This window comes from Grus americana, chromosome 9 (assembly GCF_028858705.1).
Source record: "Grus americana isolate bGruAme1 chromosome 9, bGruAme1.mat, whole genome shotgun sequence".
Classification (NCBI taxonomy): Eukaryota; Metazoa; Chordata; class Aves; order Gruiformes; family Gruidae; genus Grus; species Grus americana.
Genome location: NC_072860.1, coordinates 23,023,491 through 23,039,416, shown reverse-complemented (window position 1 = coordinate 23,039,416; position 15,926 = coordinate 23,023,491). Strand labels below are relative to the sequence as shown.

The 15,926-nt window shown below is 41.7% G+C and overlaps 1 protein-coding gene across 4 annotated transcripts in view; it reads left to right on the top strand.

Moving 5' to 3' along the window:
* FNDC3B (fibronectin type III domain containing 3B) overlaps nucleotides 1-15,926 on the top strand; it is a 206,249-nt gene that overhangs the window by 77,160 nt on the left and 113,163 nt on the right. The window lies entirely within an intron of this gene.

Below are 15,926 nucleotides of genomic sequence, written 5' to 3'. Positions count from 1 at the left end.
CTTTTTATTATACAACTTTATGTATATACTCTGCATAATGTCCATATATTAGCATAGGATATATTACGCTAATGAAGATTTCACTGTCATAGACCCTAATTGATCGTTGTATCTAAAAAACATCACTTGTTTGCCAAGACTTGTGCCAAGTGGTTTTGATGCCTGCGGGGTTTCACCCTCTTGGTGAAGGGGGAAGTGCAAGTTTTTGGTATCCTTTATTTGTGGAAGGAAAAGATTTACAAACATTATTTGTGTATTAAACCCTTCTATCCTTAGTAATGCATTTAGTTGAATGAGAAGTTGCTAGATTCACGTGCAAGCTCTTTAAGGAATAATCAGTAGTAATATTCAGCCTTCTATAACTTAAAAAAAAAAAAAAAGAGACATAGTACTAAAAGTTTTAATGGTTTCTTCTCCGCTTCCTTTGTGTATTAATCCTGTTGATTTTTTTTTTTTTAAATCTTCAAATCTGATTTCAACCTCAGGCTGTTCTTTGAGTTGTGACAGCACTGTATAGCGTTGTGTTCTTGCTTTCCAGTCTCTTTGGGTGAGTAGTGAGAATTCAGGATATCTTCTCTTCATCTGCGTGATCGCTGGGGAAATTGTTTATGAAATTCTTAGAAACTTATTTATATCTACTTAGGATGAGTCCAAAAATAGTATGCACATCCCGTCTGCATGCTAATGTACCGATTTGCATGTCTGTGCGGTGCCGGTGGAGGAGATGTTGCAGACTGCTTGAGATGGGTCTGGCAGCTCACCTCTTGTGAGCCTGTGGAGTCAAACACAAAAATGTGCCTAGGTGCACCTGGTTCAATGGGCGTATTATCTACAGTGACAGAGCGCAAAGGTATCTCAGCAGGCTGGTTCACGTTCCCTGAAATTCAAGCTGATTATTAGATACTGCAAGACAAGTCAGGTTAAAGTGTAACTTCAGCTGCTGCTGTAACAGCGCGTAACCCAGAAACACCATCTGAAAACACGGAAAAGCCTTAAGAGTTTGTGATGTCTTTGTATGTAGCATTGTTTCTATAGCTTTTCTTTGCCTCATCACATTTTTTTATTTTGGGACAGTGCTTTTAACTTTCTCGCTCCGCACGTAGTATGAAATATGTATATAATTACCATACGTACTGAGTGCGTATGTATGTACGCACAGCATGTATTTAGAATGTCATGAAAATATTCTGCCATGCTAACTAATTCAAAAGAGAGCTTGAACACCCATTGAACTCTAAAGACTTTAGATTTTTCTCTTCCATTAAACACCCCTTCCTGTAAGTAATAATGTGTAAAATACGATGCATTATGCCTTAGAACAGCTTGTGTATGCTTATGCATTATTTTTTTTTCCCCTTAGTAGACGGGTAAACCCCACTTGCATACCAAATGCAAACTGGGACCAGCTGGGCTGGTCCATCGCTCTCCAGTTAGATATCCCACCCTGCTGACCGCTTCAGCTGGGGATGCAACGCACGGTAGGCTGTGCTGGTTGTCCGTAGGTCCATGGAGTCATCTTTGGGCAGCTGAACTGTGCTGAAAAAGGCCAAAATTAGAATCTCCACCCTGAACTGGAGAGAGAGTGGATGAGAGTCAGCAGTTTCTGGTTCTCCATGAGACTATCAAAATATCGTAGCTGTATGAGAGCTTCACTTGTGCCCAGAGCAGCCTCGCCTTCTCTATTACAATTTTCTCTGTGTCTCTCAGACATTTTAAATATAATTTAGAGGGCGGAAGTGTTTTACCTAGTGTTCACTGGCGTGTGATATTTGGGCACTGATCTCGAGGGGCGAGGGCTCGTTGGTGCATGGTGGGTCTGAGCTGATGGGAGCTCTCGGTCCCTCCTGGCACGGAGCTGACCTCAAGTGTTTTTCTTCCCAAGGGTGCGATCGAATAACTTGTAGAAAAAGGTGCTGATAGCACCTTCCTCCTGCTTGGGAGCAGTTCTGTAGTGACTGAGCCAACTTTATTCAAGAAAATAGGTGAAATAGGTGCAGCCGGTGGATGGTCAGAGATAATGCTCTGCCATAGCAGGAGAGCGAGTGGCAGAGACATTGCTGCTTGTTTCTGTTTCCAGGTGGGCACAGTGGAAAAAAAATAAAATACGTGCAGTCTTCCCCAAGAGTTAATAGCAAATGTTAGAATTATTGCACACTCAAGCTTTTTATCAATAGAGGAGACCTTTGCACTTAATGTTTTCTGTTATTTTGCTGTGAAATGGAATCTGTTGATTTCAAAGCCTTTCAGACCATCCTTATTTCATCATGTTTTATCTAGAAAATGGCCACATACTGTTATTCTTGCGGGAGGTTTTAGACAACCCTCGTTGGGGCGTTAGTTACTGTTGCCCTGATACCGAAATGACGGTGCCCAAGCATCCGTGGAATTCTAAACACGGAGTGGGGACGGTTCCTAGGAACTGAGTACTCTTGCCATGATTTTCTGTAACAGCAAAAATTTCCTGGATATTTACATAACTGTCATAAATATTTGCATAAAATCTCTGCTGAAATTAGCTGGCTTTTTAAATAAATGCAGAAATACCCTTTCATTTACAAAAGAGACAAGGTGCTTGGTAAATGTTCTGCAAAGAAGGGCATTGGAATGAGACTGCTGAATATTTAATTTGTTTAATGCACAACTGTCACTGTTAATAGCTTTGACACAATTAAAAGCTTTGCTTATTCAAAAGGCAACAATTAATAAACAAGATTAAATATTAAATACTGGAGGAAAAGCCTTTAGTTATTTTTAAAAATGTGTAGATAATTTTCTCTCCAGCCTGTGTAAGTGTCAAAGTTAAATGGTAGTGCCTTGAAAAAGTGCTTGCCTGCTTATTCTCATTTTTACAAAGTAACAGTGATTTAATATAAATAGAATTTAGGGGACTAATTTAGCTTTAAATAATTGCCCTATGTGAAAATACGGCTTATATATTCTTTGGTGCCACTTGTGGGAACAGTACTGCTTAGGGGGAAGGCACTGAAAATTCAGCTCTTCATTGATTTTTATTGAAAAAACCATAATCCATTCTAACTATTTTCCATGGGTAGCTCCTTGGGCAATTTATTCTCATTGGGTTTTGTTTGGTTTTTACTAAAAATGCCGTGCCCAGGGGCCGGTGGCAGGATGGAAGCAACCTGCAGCCCTGCTGTAGAACTGCACCTGCCAGATTTTCAGCCCTTCTGTTTTGCCCATTGCAGGCAGCTTTATCCTAGAGACGACTCCGGCGTCTAACAGCTTCCACGGCTCCTGCGATTCGTCTCTTTTCTTGTATCGTGCTTTGCCAGTTTGCTTTGGAAATGTGCCTGCTGCTGCATGTGCAAGATGATTGCAAATCATTCTCTCCCATTTCTCAGTAAAAACCAGGAAACCAACAGAAGTGTTTTATAAGAACTTGAATGTTTTTTGCATGCATTAAGTATTCTCGCTGAGCAAAGTATCTGTATCATTTACGTGGCGCTCCTTGCTGGGATAGGGATATATAGATAGCACTGAATATTGCTAACCCAGTATAGACAATTGTTGGTAACTTCATACATTTTTATGATGGATAAAAGAGATAGCGTTGCCTTTTAAAACAGCACTGTGATGGAGCTTTTGCTTAACGTAAAAAAACTTAATCATAGACATAGACACAAAACAGGATAATCTTGAACTCTGAGAGAAACTGCTGATCAAAGACTAATTTCCAAATTTGTTTCTGAGCTGCACTTGTATCCTGACACTCAAGAATGGGGTTGATTTGTCGGTGTGGCTGGAAGTCTGAATGCCTCGTTTATTTAGTAACCACTGACCTATTTAACATTCATAATACTCAGCTGAAGCATATGCATGCCTCTCTTCTTCTGGCTTAACCTGCGTGTGCATGCGGTACCGTATACCGCTGGGACTGTAATGTTTGCTGTGGAGTAGAAGATGCCTCAGTCCAGTCAGCACACTGTCTAAGTTTGGAGGTTGATTTTTTTTTTTTTTTTTTTTTTAAAGCCTGGATCACCTAGAGCACCCCTTCTTCTAGAGTTATAGTCCTCACGGTGCTATCATGGCAGTAAATTGTGAGAGAATTAAGCTGAGGGTAATTAACGTATTATTCCACTGGGATGAACTTGCATTACTTGTGTTGGAAACACTCCCAAGCATATAGAAAAATACCTCTGTATATACAGTGGTGATCGAACAAATGTTACTTGGATCCATCTCGAGGTGGTTGGTTTTACGGATACTTGGTAATGCCATGCTCTTAAACTCTCTGGATCTTCTTTTAGGGGGAACAGAAATGAATTGATAAACCCCCTAAACAAAGGTTCAGTAGTAAATTTTAGTGAAGGGAGACCGTTTGCCAAGCTTGCAGGCTGATTTCTGCCCGGAGTGCGAGTGTACCAGCGATGCTGTGGCGGAAGAGGATGGACGGAGCCGAAGCGCCTGCCTGCATGGGCAGGGCTCCTTGTAACGGCTTTCTGCCCGTACAGGCAGCTTATCCTGCTTCTGCTGTCTGTTGTACTGCTGCCTGCAAACTGGCACTGGTTATCGTCTGCTCTTTGGTAAGAGCTTGTGCAGAATTTGGCCCCTATTCGTTACTGAAAATAAAGACATCTGGTATATTTTCAAATTAATGCATAGCAAAATATGGGCCCGTAAGATTAGTTTCGTTAATTTTGTAATACTAATTCCTTCAACGTCAATGGAGTTGCGCCTGATTTACTCCAGCATGGTCACTCCCCAGATGGTAGAGCATGGTTCCCTAAAGCCCCGAAATTATCTGATTATAGTGATTTTAATGCTGATCATGAGTAGCAGTGGTACAAAGTATCCAGCTATAGCGTTGAGAGCTTAAAAAGATCTTTCTTAATAGGCTTTCTTAATGGCAGTCTTAAAATTTAATAAAGCAAAAACAATTTCACTGTTCAAAGATGAATGTGGGCCAGCTAATTTTTATTCAGTGGGCTTCATTAAATAATTGTGTGCTGTTTGATCACATCAACAGTGACCTGCCAGGTTTAGGAGCTCTCGTTAATGACATCGAGTATTTAAAAGCAACGCTTTCAAGAGAAAAGCTGCTTTACCCTCTCTGTTGCCTACATCGGGGGAAAACTAATAGGTGGCAGGATTAAGCTTCCAAAAATGAAATGTCTCGAAAGTTCTTGCAAGATTTTGCTTGGTACTCTCATGCTTTTTATCTCTTTTTGTATAAATAATTCACATAGTATTATTAAGTGTTGAAACCAATTGTGGCAGAAGAAGTTTCCAGGTGTTTTCTACCTGTATTCTTCACATTCTTTTCATGCTCGGTGGATTCATAAGAAACAGGCTGCCATGAAGTGGAGTAATTAACAGACCATAACTCACTTAACAGACATGAGTAGAAACCCTGTATTATGTAAAATTTCTTGATTATTATGATACATTTCATACTGTTTGGATGTTTTTGTTTTTTAATTTTTGTATTTTTAAGAAGCCTTTGTAGATAGCACTTCCAAGGCTTATGTTCAGCACTAAAACTAAATGATTTTTATTGCAGAGTTAAATCAGAGAATAATTTAGGTTGGATGGATCTCTGCTCAGGGACCTCTCCAGCTGAGTCTTGAACACCTCCAAAGGTGGAGATTCCACAATCTCTTTGGGCAACCTGTTCTAGCCTTTGATCACCCTCATGGTGTATTTTAATGAAAAGAAAATTTAAAAAGGCGAAACATTTTTTCCTTATTATATCTGATCGCAATTTCCCATGTTCCAATTTGTCTGTTGCCTCCCATCGTATTGCTGTGCACCTCGGAAAAGAGTCTGGCTCCGTCTACTCTGTATCCTCAGGATTCTCCGTAGTAATGGATTTTCCTTTAGTTGCAAAAGCTATTTTATCCATCTGGACAAAGGCACAGTTTGTAGTTAAACCCTGGGCTGTATTTCCTTGAAGACCTTTCTGAAGGTATACATCACAAATTCCCAGACTGACATTTTGAAGGAAGAGATTGGAGTGTGGGTGGTTTTCCATTCCAGTTACAGCTGATCTACTCCTGTCCATAAATGTTCAAAAGTTCCATTCAATAATATTTTAAGTGCTTTTCACCTAGCGGCATTGTGCGTTTTGTGTTCTAAAACTCTTAATTTGGCAAGTCCAATTCAGACATCTACCCAGGATTGTCCACAAGCCTGCTGATTAAATTAAGGTGTAATGATCTAGCAGAAGCTCTTGCTGTACGCTGCCGAGACACCTTCCCAGTGCCTTGCTGCATCACTTGGACGGGCAAGTTGCATTTGGAAAGCGATGACTTCTCTACGTTCCTGTGCCCTGCGGAGACTGGGACTCTTTGCAATTACAGCTGGCAGGTGAATCGGAAGAAAGTTTCCAAAGCTTCACTGAACATCCCGTGCTTTTCAAGAGACTGTACCGTTCTTTTAGTCAAGGGGAGCTGATTCATGGTTTACATTTCAAAGCTGTAGACCTAGGTGTGGAGTTCAGCCCCGTGTGCCGCTTGACTCCTCAGGGCTTGATCATGTCTTCTGCGGAGGAATGAGTTTCGCTGGGTGTATAAAACCTGGCTTGTTGACACAGCTTTGCTTTCAGGTCTAGGTTACTGGTAGAAAACTGCATGCGAAGAGCACGGCCGTATGCTCCGCTCTTTGGAGGTGATCTAGTTCTGCACATCGGTGCGTGTAAATGTGTGTGGCTTCGCGTTTGCAGATCAACAACCCTGGAGTGGTAAACCCAAGCTGGGATGAATGCTTCAGTGCCTGCGTGCAAAGGGAGCGCTTGGACTTCCCGATTTAATGCTATATTTCTGTCACTTTGCATTTTTAAGCTATGCACAGTATGTGTAACTCCATACTTGCGAGATACTCTGCGTGCCCTGTGAGTCGCTCAGGTTTCTAAAGTCTGAGAATTACATGTGTTAAGTATCTTGCTGGATCAGGCTAAGTGTACGGATTTATGTAAGTAAATTGACAGGTTCACTTAGCAGCTAAAAATAATGAGGCTCCCTCAATTTATTCAGCAGGGAACTTGATATTCCTTTTCAAAAGAAGGGCAATGATTTTGTTTAAAAAAGAAATGATGGCATGTTATTACTTTGGGTATGTTTTTATAAGACTGAGTTGTGCAGCTTGCAACAGCTTTTCTTTAGATCGCTTACCTTCTAGTGCCCGAATAAAGGATGTATATGTCTTGGGTTCTGTATTGGAATTCCCCCAAATAAATTTCATCCAGTAATTTCAAGCAATTTATGGTATCTTTCCCGCTTTCAGTGCTGTTTTCCTATTGTTCATTGTTAAACAGCTTCTGCCTTTAAACCCAGAGCCTGTCTCATCTCAGTGGCAGATGGTCACCTGTATGTGCCTGGACCACGCGTCATTTGGTGGCTCTGTTCCTGTGGTAAAGGACATGGCTCCCTCCTCTACCCTCTCTCTTCTTTTGGGGAGTGTTATGGTTTTTTGGGTTTCTGAGCAGTTTCTGAAAGCTGTTGTTTTGGAGATGAAGATAATTGATCTCAGGGTGTCCTTTGTAGTCAGGCACCTGGTTTCTAGTCTTGGTATATTTTCAAAGATAAGGAACAACAGGCAGTGCTGAGTCCTATACTAGAAATAAGACTTCAGGTCTAATAACTTGATATCTCCAGGGCCAAAAAATGATCCCTTGGTATTGCCAGACCTCTCTTCTTTCATGTGCAAACCTTCTTTCTTAAAGTGCAGTAAGACCTAAATGCAGAGGATGGATAATTTAGGTGTTTGCATATGTATCCGGATTTGCCCTAGAGTAAATTCTTAGTGTTCAGGTGTGTTAATCTAGGCTCAATGCCTAGCATAACTTAACATTTGAAGAAGAGGTGAGTAAAATGGGATGGAAAAAGATAGCAGGAAGAGAGGAACTAGGTAACCTTGCCTGTGAGGCAGGCTTTTAATGTAAAATTATTTGGAATTTTCCCCCCACCTTTCCCCTATTTCTGTGTAGTAGTATGATGATAAAGGGCTTTTCCCAGAGTTATTTTCTGTTCAGGTTTAATGTCAGTTTGGAGATTAAAGATGTTTGTTTTCCATTGGCTTAGTAAGTCTAAATCCAGCCTTTGAAGTCAGGTCATTTGAGATTCTGTAGATGAAAAATCAACTCTTTATTTGGTAATCTACCCAACACCCTCAGATTTCAAGCTTAAATAAAATGCTGCCTCTGCTACAAATGATGTCAGTATTGCCTGAGGTTTGTTTAAGCAGAAAGCTGAAGTCAGCTTGAACACAACTTGGCAAAAGTGGGATGTTTTATTCATGTGGATGGTTTGAATAATGTCCCAGAGTTTCCGTGGTATAATTTTGTTGCACTTTATGTTTAGAGAGACCCCCATCCCCCTCATTTAGAGACAGCCCTTTGGTTGGGTTTCATTTTTAGGCTTACGGTGAGCGGTGTATTATTGCAGTGTAAATATAGACTTTTTCCATACGTACAAGCTCTCCTAACATTTATGAAGCTCTGCTGAGGGGTGGAGGGCTGTACCTGAGAGACGCAGCGCTGCCAGCGAGCAACCTTGGAAATGAGGAGGCAAATGAAAAAAAATCCCTTGAGTTTCAGGGTTCCCACTCACTCTCTTCCTCCTGCTCCTCCTTGCTCTGCACCATGCCTTTTTGAAGCTTCAGAGAAGGAATTTACCCCTCTTCATTGAATGAATGTGTCAAGGAGTTCTTTAGAAGGTGCCCCAAATTCGTGTGCGTGCCTTTGAGTCCTCTCTGCTTCTGCTGGGTCTTTGTTTCCCCACCCTAACCTCTCCTCTTCTTCCTCCTCCTTGGTGGAACACTGCCTCCGGCCTTCAGGTCCTTGCGGTCCCTTCTCCTCGTATATGTCCATCACACTTGCTGAGAGGCTGTGTCTTGCTGAATGCAGGCAAGAGGTTGGACAGTGGGGGAAGCATTCACCATTTCTGAGCTCAAGGGATTTGTACTTTTGACAATTCTCCAAAGACTGTGCATGCTGAGCGTACTCCAGCTGAAGACTGCGAAAGATGAGTGGACTTTGCTGTTCGTGGTTGATGGAAGCCAACAGTGGGCTATGACCTGGAAGCAGAAGCAGAGGTCTGATTGAATGCTGCCCAGGCAGAATGGAGGAGGAAACCTAGAGATTCATGAACTCAAGAGATATCAAAGGATAATTTTGATTGATTAATGTGGCACCATGTGACGCTGGCCATAGGACCAGATGTAGTCTTGTCGAGCCCGGCGGTTTTCCTTGAACTGGGGTATATCACAGTAGGAAACCTCTCCTGGTTTTAATCTCTGCGCCTCTCCCCTCCTCAAATCCCAGCAACAGACAAACCAAAAAACCCACCTCCAGCCTGGCCGCTAAATGCACTGGGGACGAGCATCAGACTCAGGACAGGAGGTGGGAGTGAGGTGAGGCAAGGACTATGTGCCTTTGACTTGGTAGCATAACCTAGTGTGTTCACATAGTGCTTTTCTCGTGAAATTTTGTAGGTTTTGGTTTTCTTTCTCTTACTGAATCTGCCACTATAGGAGTCTATTTGAAGTAGGGTGTTTGATTAAGTATGTAGAAGTTGCGGGTCTCTCTGATAGGGTTGTCTTAATGAATTCCACAAGTGCCAAATAGCAATAGTTAAGATGGAGCACATGTCAGGCAGGGAAAGCTAATTACTTCCATTGATTGCTTGGAGGCCTGGTGCCGTATGTCAGAGTCTCTTTGTATTAGAGAGGCTTCTCAGCTCCCTGTAGCAGGAGCTGACATTACAACCACGGCTTGGGATGAAGCCCTGGTTCATTCCTGCAGGGGCGCAGCGAGGTGGAGCGAAGGGATGGGAGCGCAGACGTGAAGCCGCAGTCCTCGTGCCTTCACCCCTGCCAGAACGGGAGCCCCTAACCCCCGGCCGACGGGAGCCTGCCGAGTGTGTACAAATACCTCTGTGCTCGGTTGCGAAGCAGATGCCATCAGGAGAGGCAGAAGCTCTGCGTACGTCTGGGGAAGGCTCCCACCACGGGCTCGTGGTGCTGTGCAACCGCTGAAGCTTGCTGTTGCTTTGGCCGAGGGAGATGTTTTAGCTTTAATATCCACTGCTAACTTGCAGTAACGCTAGTACTTTCCAGCCTGTTTGTTGCTCGGTGATTTTTGTTTGTTGCTTTAGAAACATTCAAAAAGCCGTAGTATTAGGAACCCGATAAGTATCCAAAGGCGGATTTGTAATATTGTCCAAAAGTTTAAGCTACTAAAGATACACTTAAATATAATTCCACGGTATTTCCTCCTTGTTTTTCAGCTTTTGAATATTTTTTTGGATCCAAACCTAACGCTGAGTGGAGGGAGACAGCTTTTTGCTTTTTTTTTTTTTTTTTTTTTTTTTTTTTTTTGTGTAAAGCCTATTGAATTGTAAGCACGGCACAAAGAAGTGTTTGTTCTGGAGCCCTAACCTGATGAGTTGCGAGAGCCCTCGACAAGGGCCCGCAGTGCTCCTTGCCGCGGCGTCGCAGGAATGCTGGTGTTTGCGGAGGGGATGGCTGGGCTCACTGTCCAAACAGATCTCTGCTTGCCAACTGGGAACATATTGCAGTCTCTGTGAGGCACTCCATCACGGCTTGAATAGCTCCTCTTGTGCTCAGGCTTTCTGAATGCGAGAGAGAGAGAGAGAAATATTCCTTTCAGCCTTCTGCAATGTCAAAAAACCTTTAGTGACCGTACGAGAGCGTTGCCTTAATGCAGGGGTTCAGAAAGGGAAGGAAGTTAAAAAGAAGGGATGGGATTTTTACCATTTGTTGCTATATTTTTAGATTTAAACTTTTTTTTTTTTTACAATAAAATGTTACTTCTTGGAAAGAAAAGAATTGTAAATGCACATTTTTAACATACCATTCAGTTTATTTTGAAAAATTGTTTGCTGTCACTAACAAGTTCATCCTAACTCTTTCCTAAGAGACTAAAATAGCGCCTATAAAATAATTCTTTTCATCTTCTAAGCCTTCAGTTATAGTTTGTAAACATACTTCTGTATTGGAAAATTCCCATAGTAATGCCTGATTCTACAGCAGCATTTGCATGAAGTGCTCCATTACCTGTGCAAGTTTCTCTGGTGTTAGAGGATTTTATACAAGCTTAACTCTATGCATCTGATAATCGAATAGTACGGATAACTTGTTGGCAGGTATGATACGATTTTGGTGAATCGAGCTGAAGATTGTAATAGTATGTAGGATCTGGAGTGATTAGTAACTCGAGGCTCTTTGCAGCACAAGTAAAAACTCACCCTTGTCCCTTCCCTCCCCCAAGAACCATTCCCCATTCCCTAACCATATTTATATCTAACTTAAACAAACATGGATTATCATTCCTTTAAGTACACTGCTCATCTATTTTTGTTTTCAGAATGCTTCACAAGCAATTTTGCAATTCCAAAGTTAGAGAGCTTTTTACATGGAAGGAAAAGCTGCCGTGAAGAGTACGAGCTGCTGGAAATAAAAATGTGTTTTAAAACTAAATGAAAAGTCTTGAACTTGCCGAGTTCTGCTCAGGACTTTACAGTGTGCATGCACTCTTTAAGAAATAACAAGAATGTGTTTGTTCTTGGACTTTTGTGTGCAGGAGAGGAAGGACTTCACTGCTGTCACTGTTTCTATAGTGACAGCTCATTCTCAAGGCAGTATTGACATAAACTATTGTCAATCATTTATAGCGAGAACACTTAAAGGGAAAAATTAACTGTGTCTGAGTGTTTACAGGCTCTTCACAGTATATTACAAATTGTATGTGGAAGTTAATTCGCACTGGGGTTTGCGTAGCTTACTGTACTGTAAGACGCTGATAAAATATCCTGATGTGGTGCACAGTCCTATAAAATACCTGTTAATGGATTCAGCCTAGGATATTGGGGTATAAAACATCTGTAAGGGCATGATGTTGAGAAACTTCTATTTATCTTCAAGTGGGAAAAGTTAAATCATAGTAGCAATTTTTACCAGATGATCCCTTGTCTTCTATCATGTATGTTTTCATAATCAGAAGTCCAATTCTAAACAGAGTAACCTATAAGGAAGTGCTCAGTTATGGCCACATCCTACCAAAACCACATTTGGGCCTGGCCTTTGTAGGAAAAATGGGTTAAGCATGGAACCTGAGCGTGCAAGATTCTGGCTTATCCCCATGTATCGTGTACCACCACCAGCTAGTACAGAATCAGACCTGCGGACTCAGCTGTGGCTTCCGCCTTGTATAGCGATAGTACCAGCTGGAAAGATGGCAATACGACATGTTGTGCAAAGTTGTGGGCTTCTCCTTTTGGCATTTCAGGAGATAATCTATTTTTTTTCAGAGGACTCGTAGCCAGGGGCTAGCCAGACTAACCTCGAGAAGGCAACTGGTTCCTACCGGCTGGCCACACATTTGCTGTAGCAGGTCTCGGAAAGTGTCTTTAATTTGTCAGATCTTTTGAATCGCTGGCAGCCAGTGGGAGAGCTGGCATGGTGGGTAGCGAGCGTCGCTGGAAAGCCTGCCTAGTTCTCATCAGAGTGTCGTCAGAGTTTTGCCGCGAAGTATTTTGATTCTGGCAAACTCATGTTTTCTATAGGAAAATTTTTGTTGGAGAACTTCTGACTTGCTTCAGAGTCGCCGCTTACTGATTTGGCATAGTGATATCCTTTGTTTTGGATGAAACTGTTAGAAAAGTGAAAATTTTGTGGTGCATCCAATCACTGTAAACGTTTTTCTAAATGGATCTTTGTAGGACATTTTACATCCTCCAGAATTTCACTGAAATGTGGTTATAGTGTTATCACACGGGGTAGATTAAAATATTTTGTGACCACAAATTTATGGGTTAAAATCTCACTGTTTTTAATTTTTCAGAATTATTTATTTAATCTCAGATATGCCAGCGTAAGTCTGTACACGTACATGTATATCTGTACACAGACATGAGAGAGAAAGGAGGTAAAGCCTTAAAACATATGGTGTGGAACAATATTTCTATTACGCTGACACAGCAAAGTTTTCAGAAAAGATAATTTCCTTAATGAAAACTATATTGATTTAATGTAACTCAGATGGAGGGCAAAATGCAGAGTGACAAACCACATTTTTCAGACAATTCATTGTTGTTGTCTTTCGCCGTGGCTCTGGATTGTTATATGACCGATTGAATCTTAGGTATTGAAGGAGAGTGATTTAGTGGTTAAAGAGCTGAGCATCGCTACAATTTATTTCTTTTCCTGATTATTTCTCTTGCCGTTGATGTGGCAGTATCTGATAGTTTCTCTTCTGTGTGCTCCCCTATAAAAGGGGGTATTATAACTTACAAGATAATGTACGACAGGGTTTAGAGGTTCTTTAATGCTGTTATGTGCAAGATGTAATTTTTGATGCTAAGCTTTCTCCTGGCAAATAAATGAGGTGACTGTAATTCTGTTGTGCTAGGCTGTTCCGGGGTTCAACAGAAATTATTTAAGGTTGCATGTTCAGTTTCTCTGGCTAAAAATAATAGCAGACGGTGGTGTTGCCTACAAATCAAAAGCTAACTTGCCTTCCAAGGCTGGGGTAACCTGGACATAAAATTCAGAGTCCAGGAGCGTGATACAGAGAGTACGCAACATAAACTTCAGTGACTGCCGGCTTTTTCGATGGAAAGGAAAGGAGGTGAGGAGCTCATGGTCAAGACTTGAATTCTTTGCTTTTGGAAAAAAATCACCGCATTAGGCCTTCAGGGGTGCTGCAAGTAAAGATAAGCTTATCGATGAAAGACATGTCTGAGGCATGAAGTATTTTTTTTTCCGAGTGCATCATCTTTCTGGGACAGAAACCCATTTCTAGGTCTGAAATAAAAGCAGCAGTCTTAGAAGTGACGGAGAAGTCCAGTAAAACTGCTCTGAGTTTAACACACTGAAGTTAACCTGTTAAACGCCCCGAGCAAATAAAGCAGGTAGTGCTTGAGGTGTGTTTCTCCAGGATGCTTTTTTCTCGTATTTCCAAAACACTTGCTGAACGTTGTTGCAATCTTAACGTTAACAAAGGCTTGTGGTAAACAGTGCAGTCTTTAACCAGAAAGGTTGCTGAGTTATAATTTCTGTAGACTTCCAAGGCAAATAACAATTTTTTTTATGTTCTCCAGTGATACAAATTTCTCTAGATTATTTGCTTTTTTAGCCAGAGCCTATGATGCATGCACATTTCAGTAGTTTCTTGATGGGTGACTGCATGAGCCAATACAAGGGAAAGAGATTGAGTCACGAGCCTGAGACCCATGAGAATAGATCAGAAGCCAGAATGATGCAGTGTTACAGGAGCAGGGCTTTCTTCAAGCGGTGGAGATTCTGAGTCACCAGGACAAATTGTTTTCATTATTTTATTTTATTTTTTTTTTAATTGTGTGCTGGGAGGGCTAATGCACAAACTCGCATGACCCAGTGAGTTGTTTTCCTCACTGTTAGCCAAATACCGTTGGGTGCGCAGCAATACGGACCCCAGGTATTCCTGTCCCTCCATCGCCACCGCCGTTGTCGGCAGCACTGCCTGATTGACGGGATCACTGAAACGGCTTAGAAATAAAAAAGATGCCGTTCACCGCTTGACCTCATAAGCAGTTTGATTTGGAGCAGCCGAAGGGATGGGAAAGAGGTTTGGGCGGAGGAACATCTCATGCTGCAGGATCTGCCAAAGGCAGCATCACCATGACTGTGGTCGAGGGTCCCAGGGCTGGCCTGGAGGTTGGGCAATCGCAACCTCTCCAAGACAGCGGTGGGACGCTATGTGCTGGATAGATCTGACTCTTAGGTGTATTTTTGCTTGTTTTAGCTTGTCATCCTTTCATCCTTTCACTCAGCTGGAGGAGCTTTCCAGGGTTGGCTCGGGTGGAAGTGAGGAGGAAGAAAAGGGGGAATGTGCCTGTGGATTTCTTCCTCCTTTTGACAGAGAAGCACTTTTGCTGCGGGTGCAACACACAAGTTGCACAGTTGTATCGGCATGTGGGTTTTGGGGCATAGAAATTCCATTCAAACTTGAGAGAGATTTTGAACAGAAATGGTGATTTCTACCTTAGAACATGAATGTTCGATAATTGTTTAGGTACAAAAATGCTATGAAGAGTGATTATTCTTTTTTTTTTTTAATGCTCAAAAATAATTTAAATGAAACAAGGTGGGTGAGATTTGTGTTTTAATCAGATTAAGTCAAGGCTGCTGTGCTCCTCGTTCTGTCTGGGCACACAGTCCTTGCCCTTGTTAGCACATCCCCTCCTGCGGCCATGGGCCCCAAAGTTACCACTCGGAATCTTACTTTCTGAAAATTGTATGTATTTTTTTAAATAGCACACTATATATATAATCTTAGCTGCCACTTGCTCTCCCTCCCCTTGCTTTGTAAGGAGAAATGCTGTAATACTGAATTTGGACCAAGAAATTCAAATCATTCAGAAGATTTTTTTTTTTCACCCAAAGATTGTTAAGAGGAAATCAAGAGCATTCCTTGAATAGTCGCAAAGTGGCTGAATCCCTTCTCCCCACACCCCGCTCTCTTTCTGCAAATTCCAGACCCTGCGGATGGGGTTGTCACGGCCGGCGTAATCCCTCCGGGAACCTCGTTAGCCTGGGAAGGGCCTCAGCAATGGGATTATTCCAACGTAACTGCACCCGTAACTTTTTGCTTATATGTTTGAAAACTTTTTAATAACTTCTTTTAATAACGTTATACCAAACTGTATGTTGTTCCTCTAAATATTTCTCAGCGACAAATACCTGAAGAGTGATGGCCAGTTGGGCTGCTTACTCCCTGGAGGATAGGGGTTTTTCTAACCTCTATCAAACGGACACGATGAATGTTTTGAATAGTAAATTAATTTCATAGTTGCTACAGCCAGCAAGAAACTCCCTTTATTGCATTTGAAAATTCAGAATATTTCTATGGAGAAATGGTCCTGCAGCCATTTTCTTAAAAATTAGAAGTGTTATGTTAATAATCAGAATTT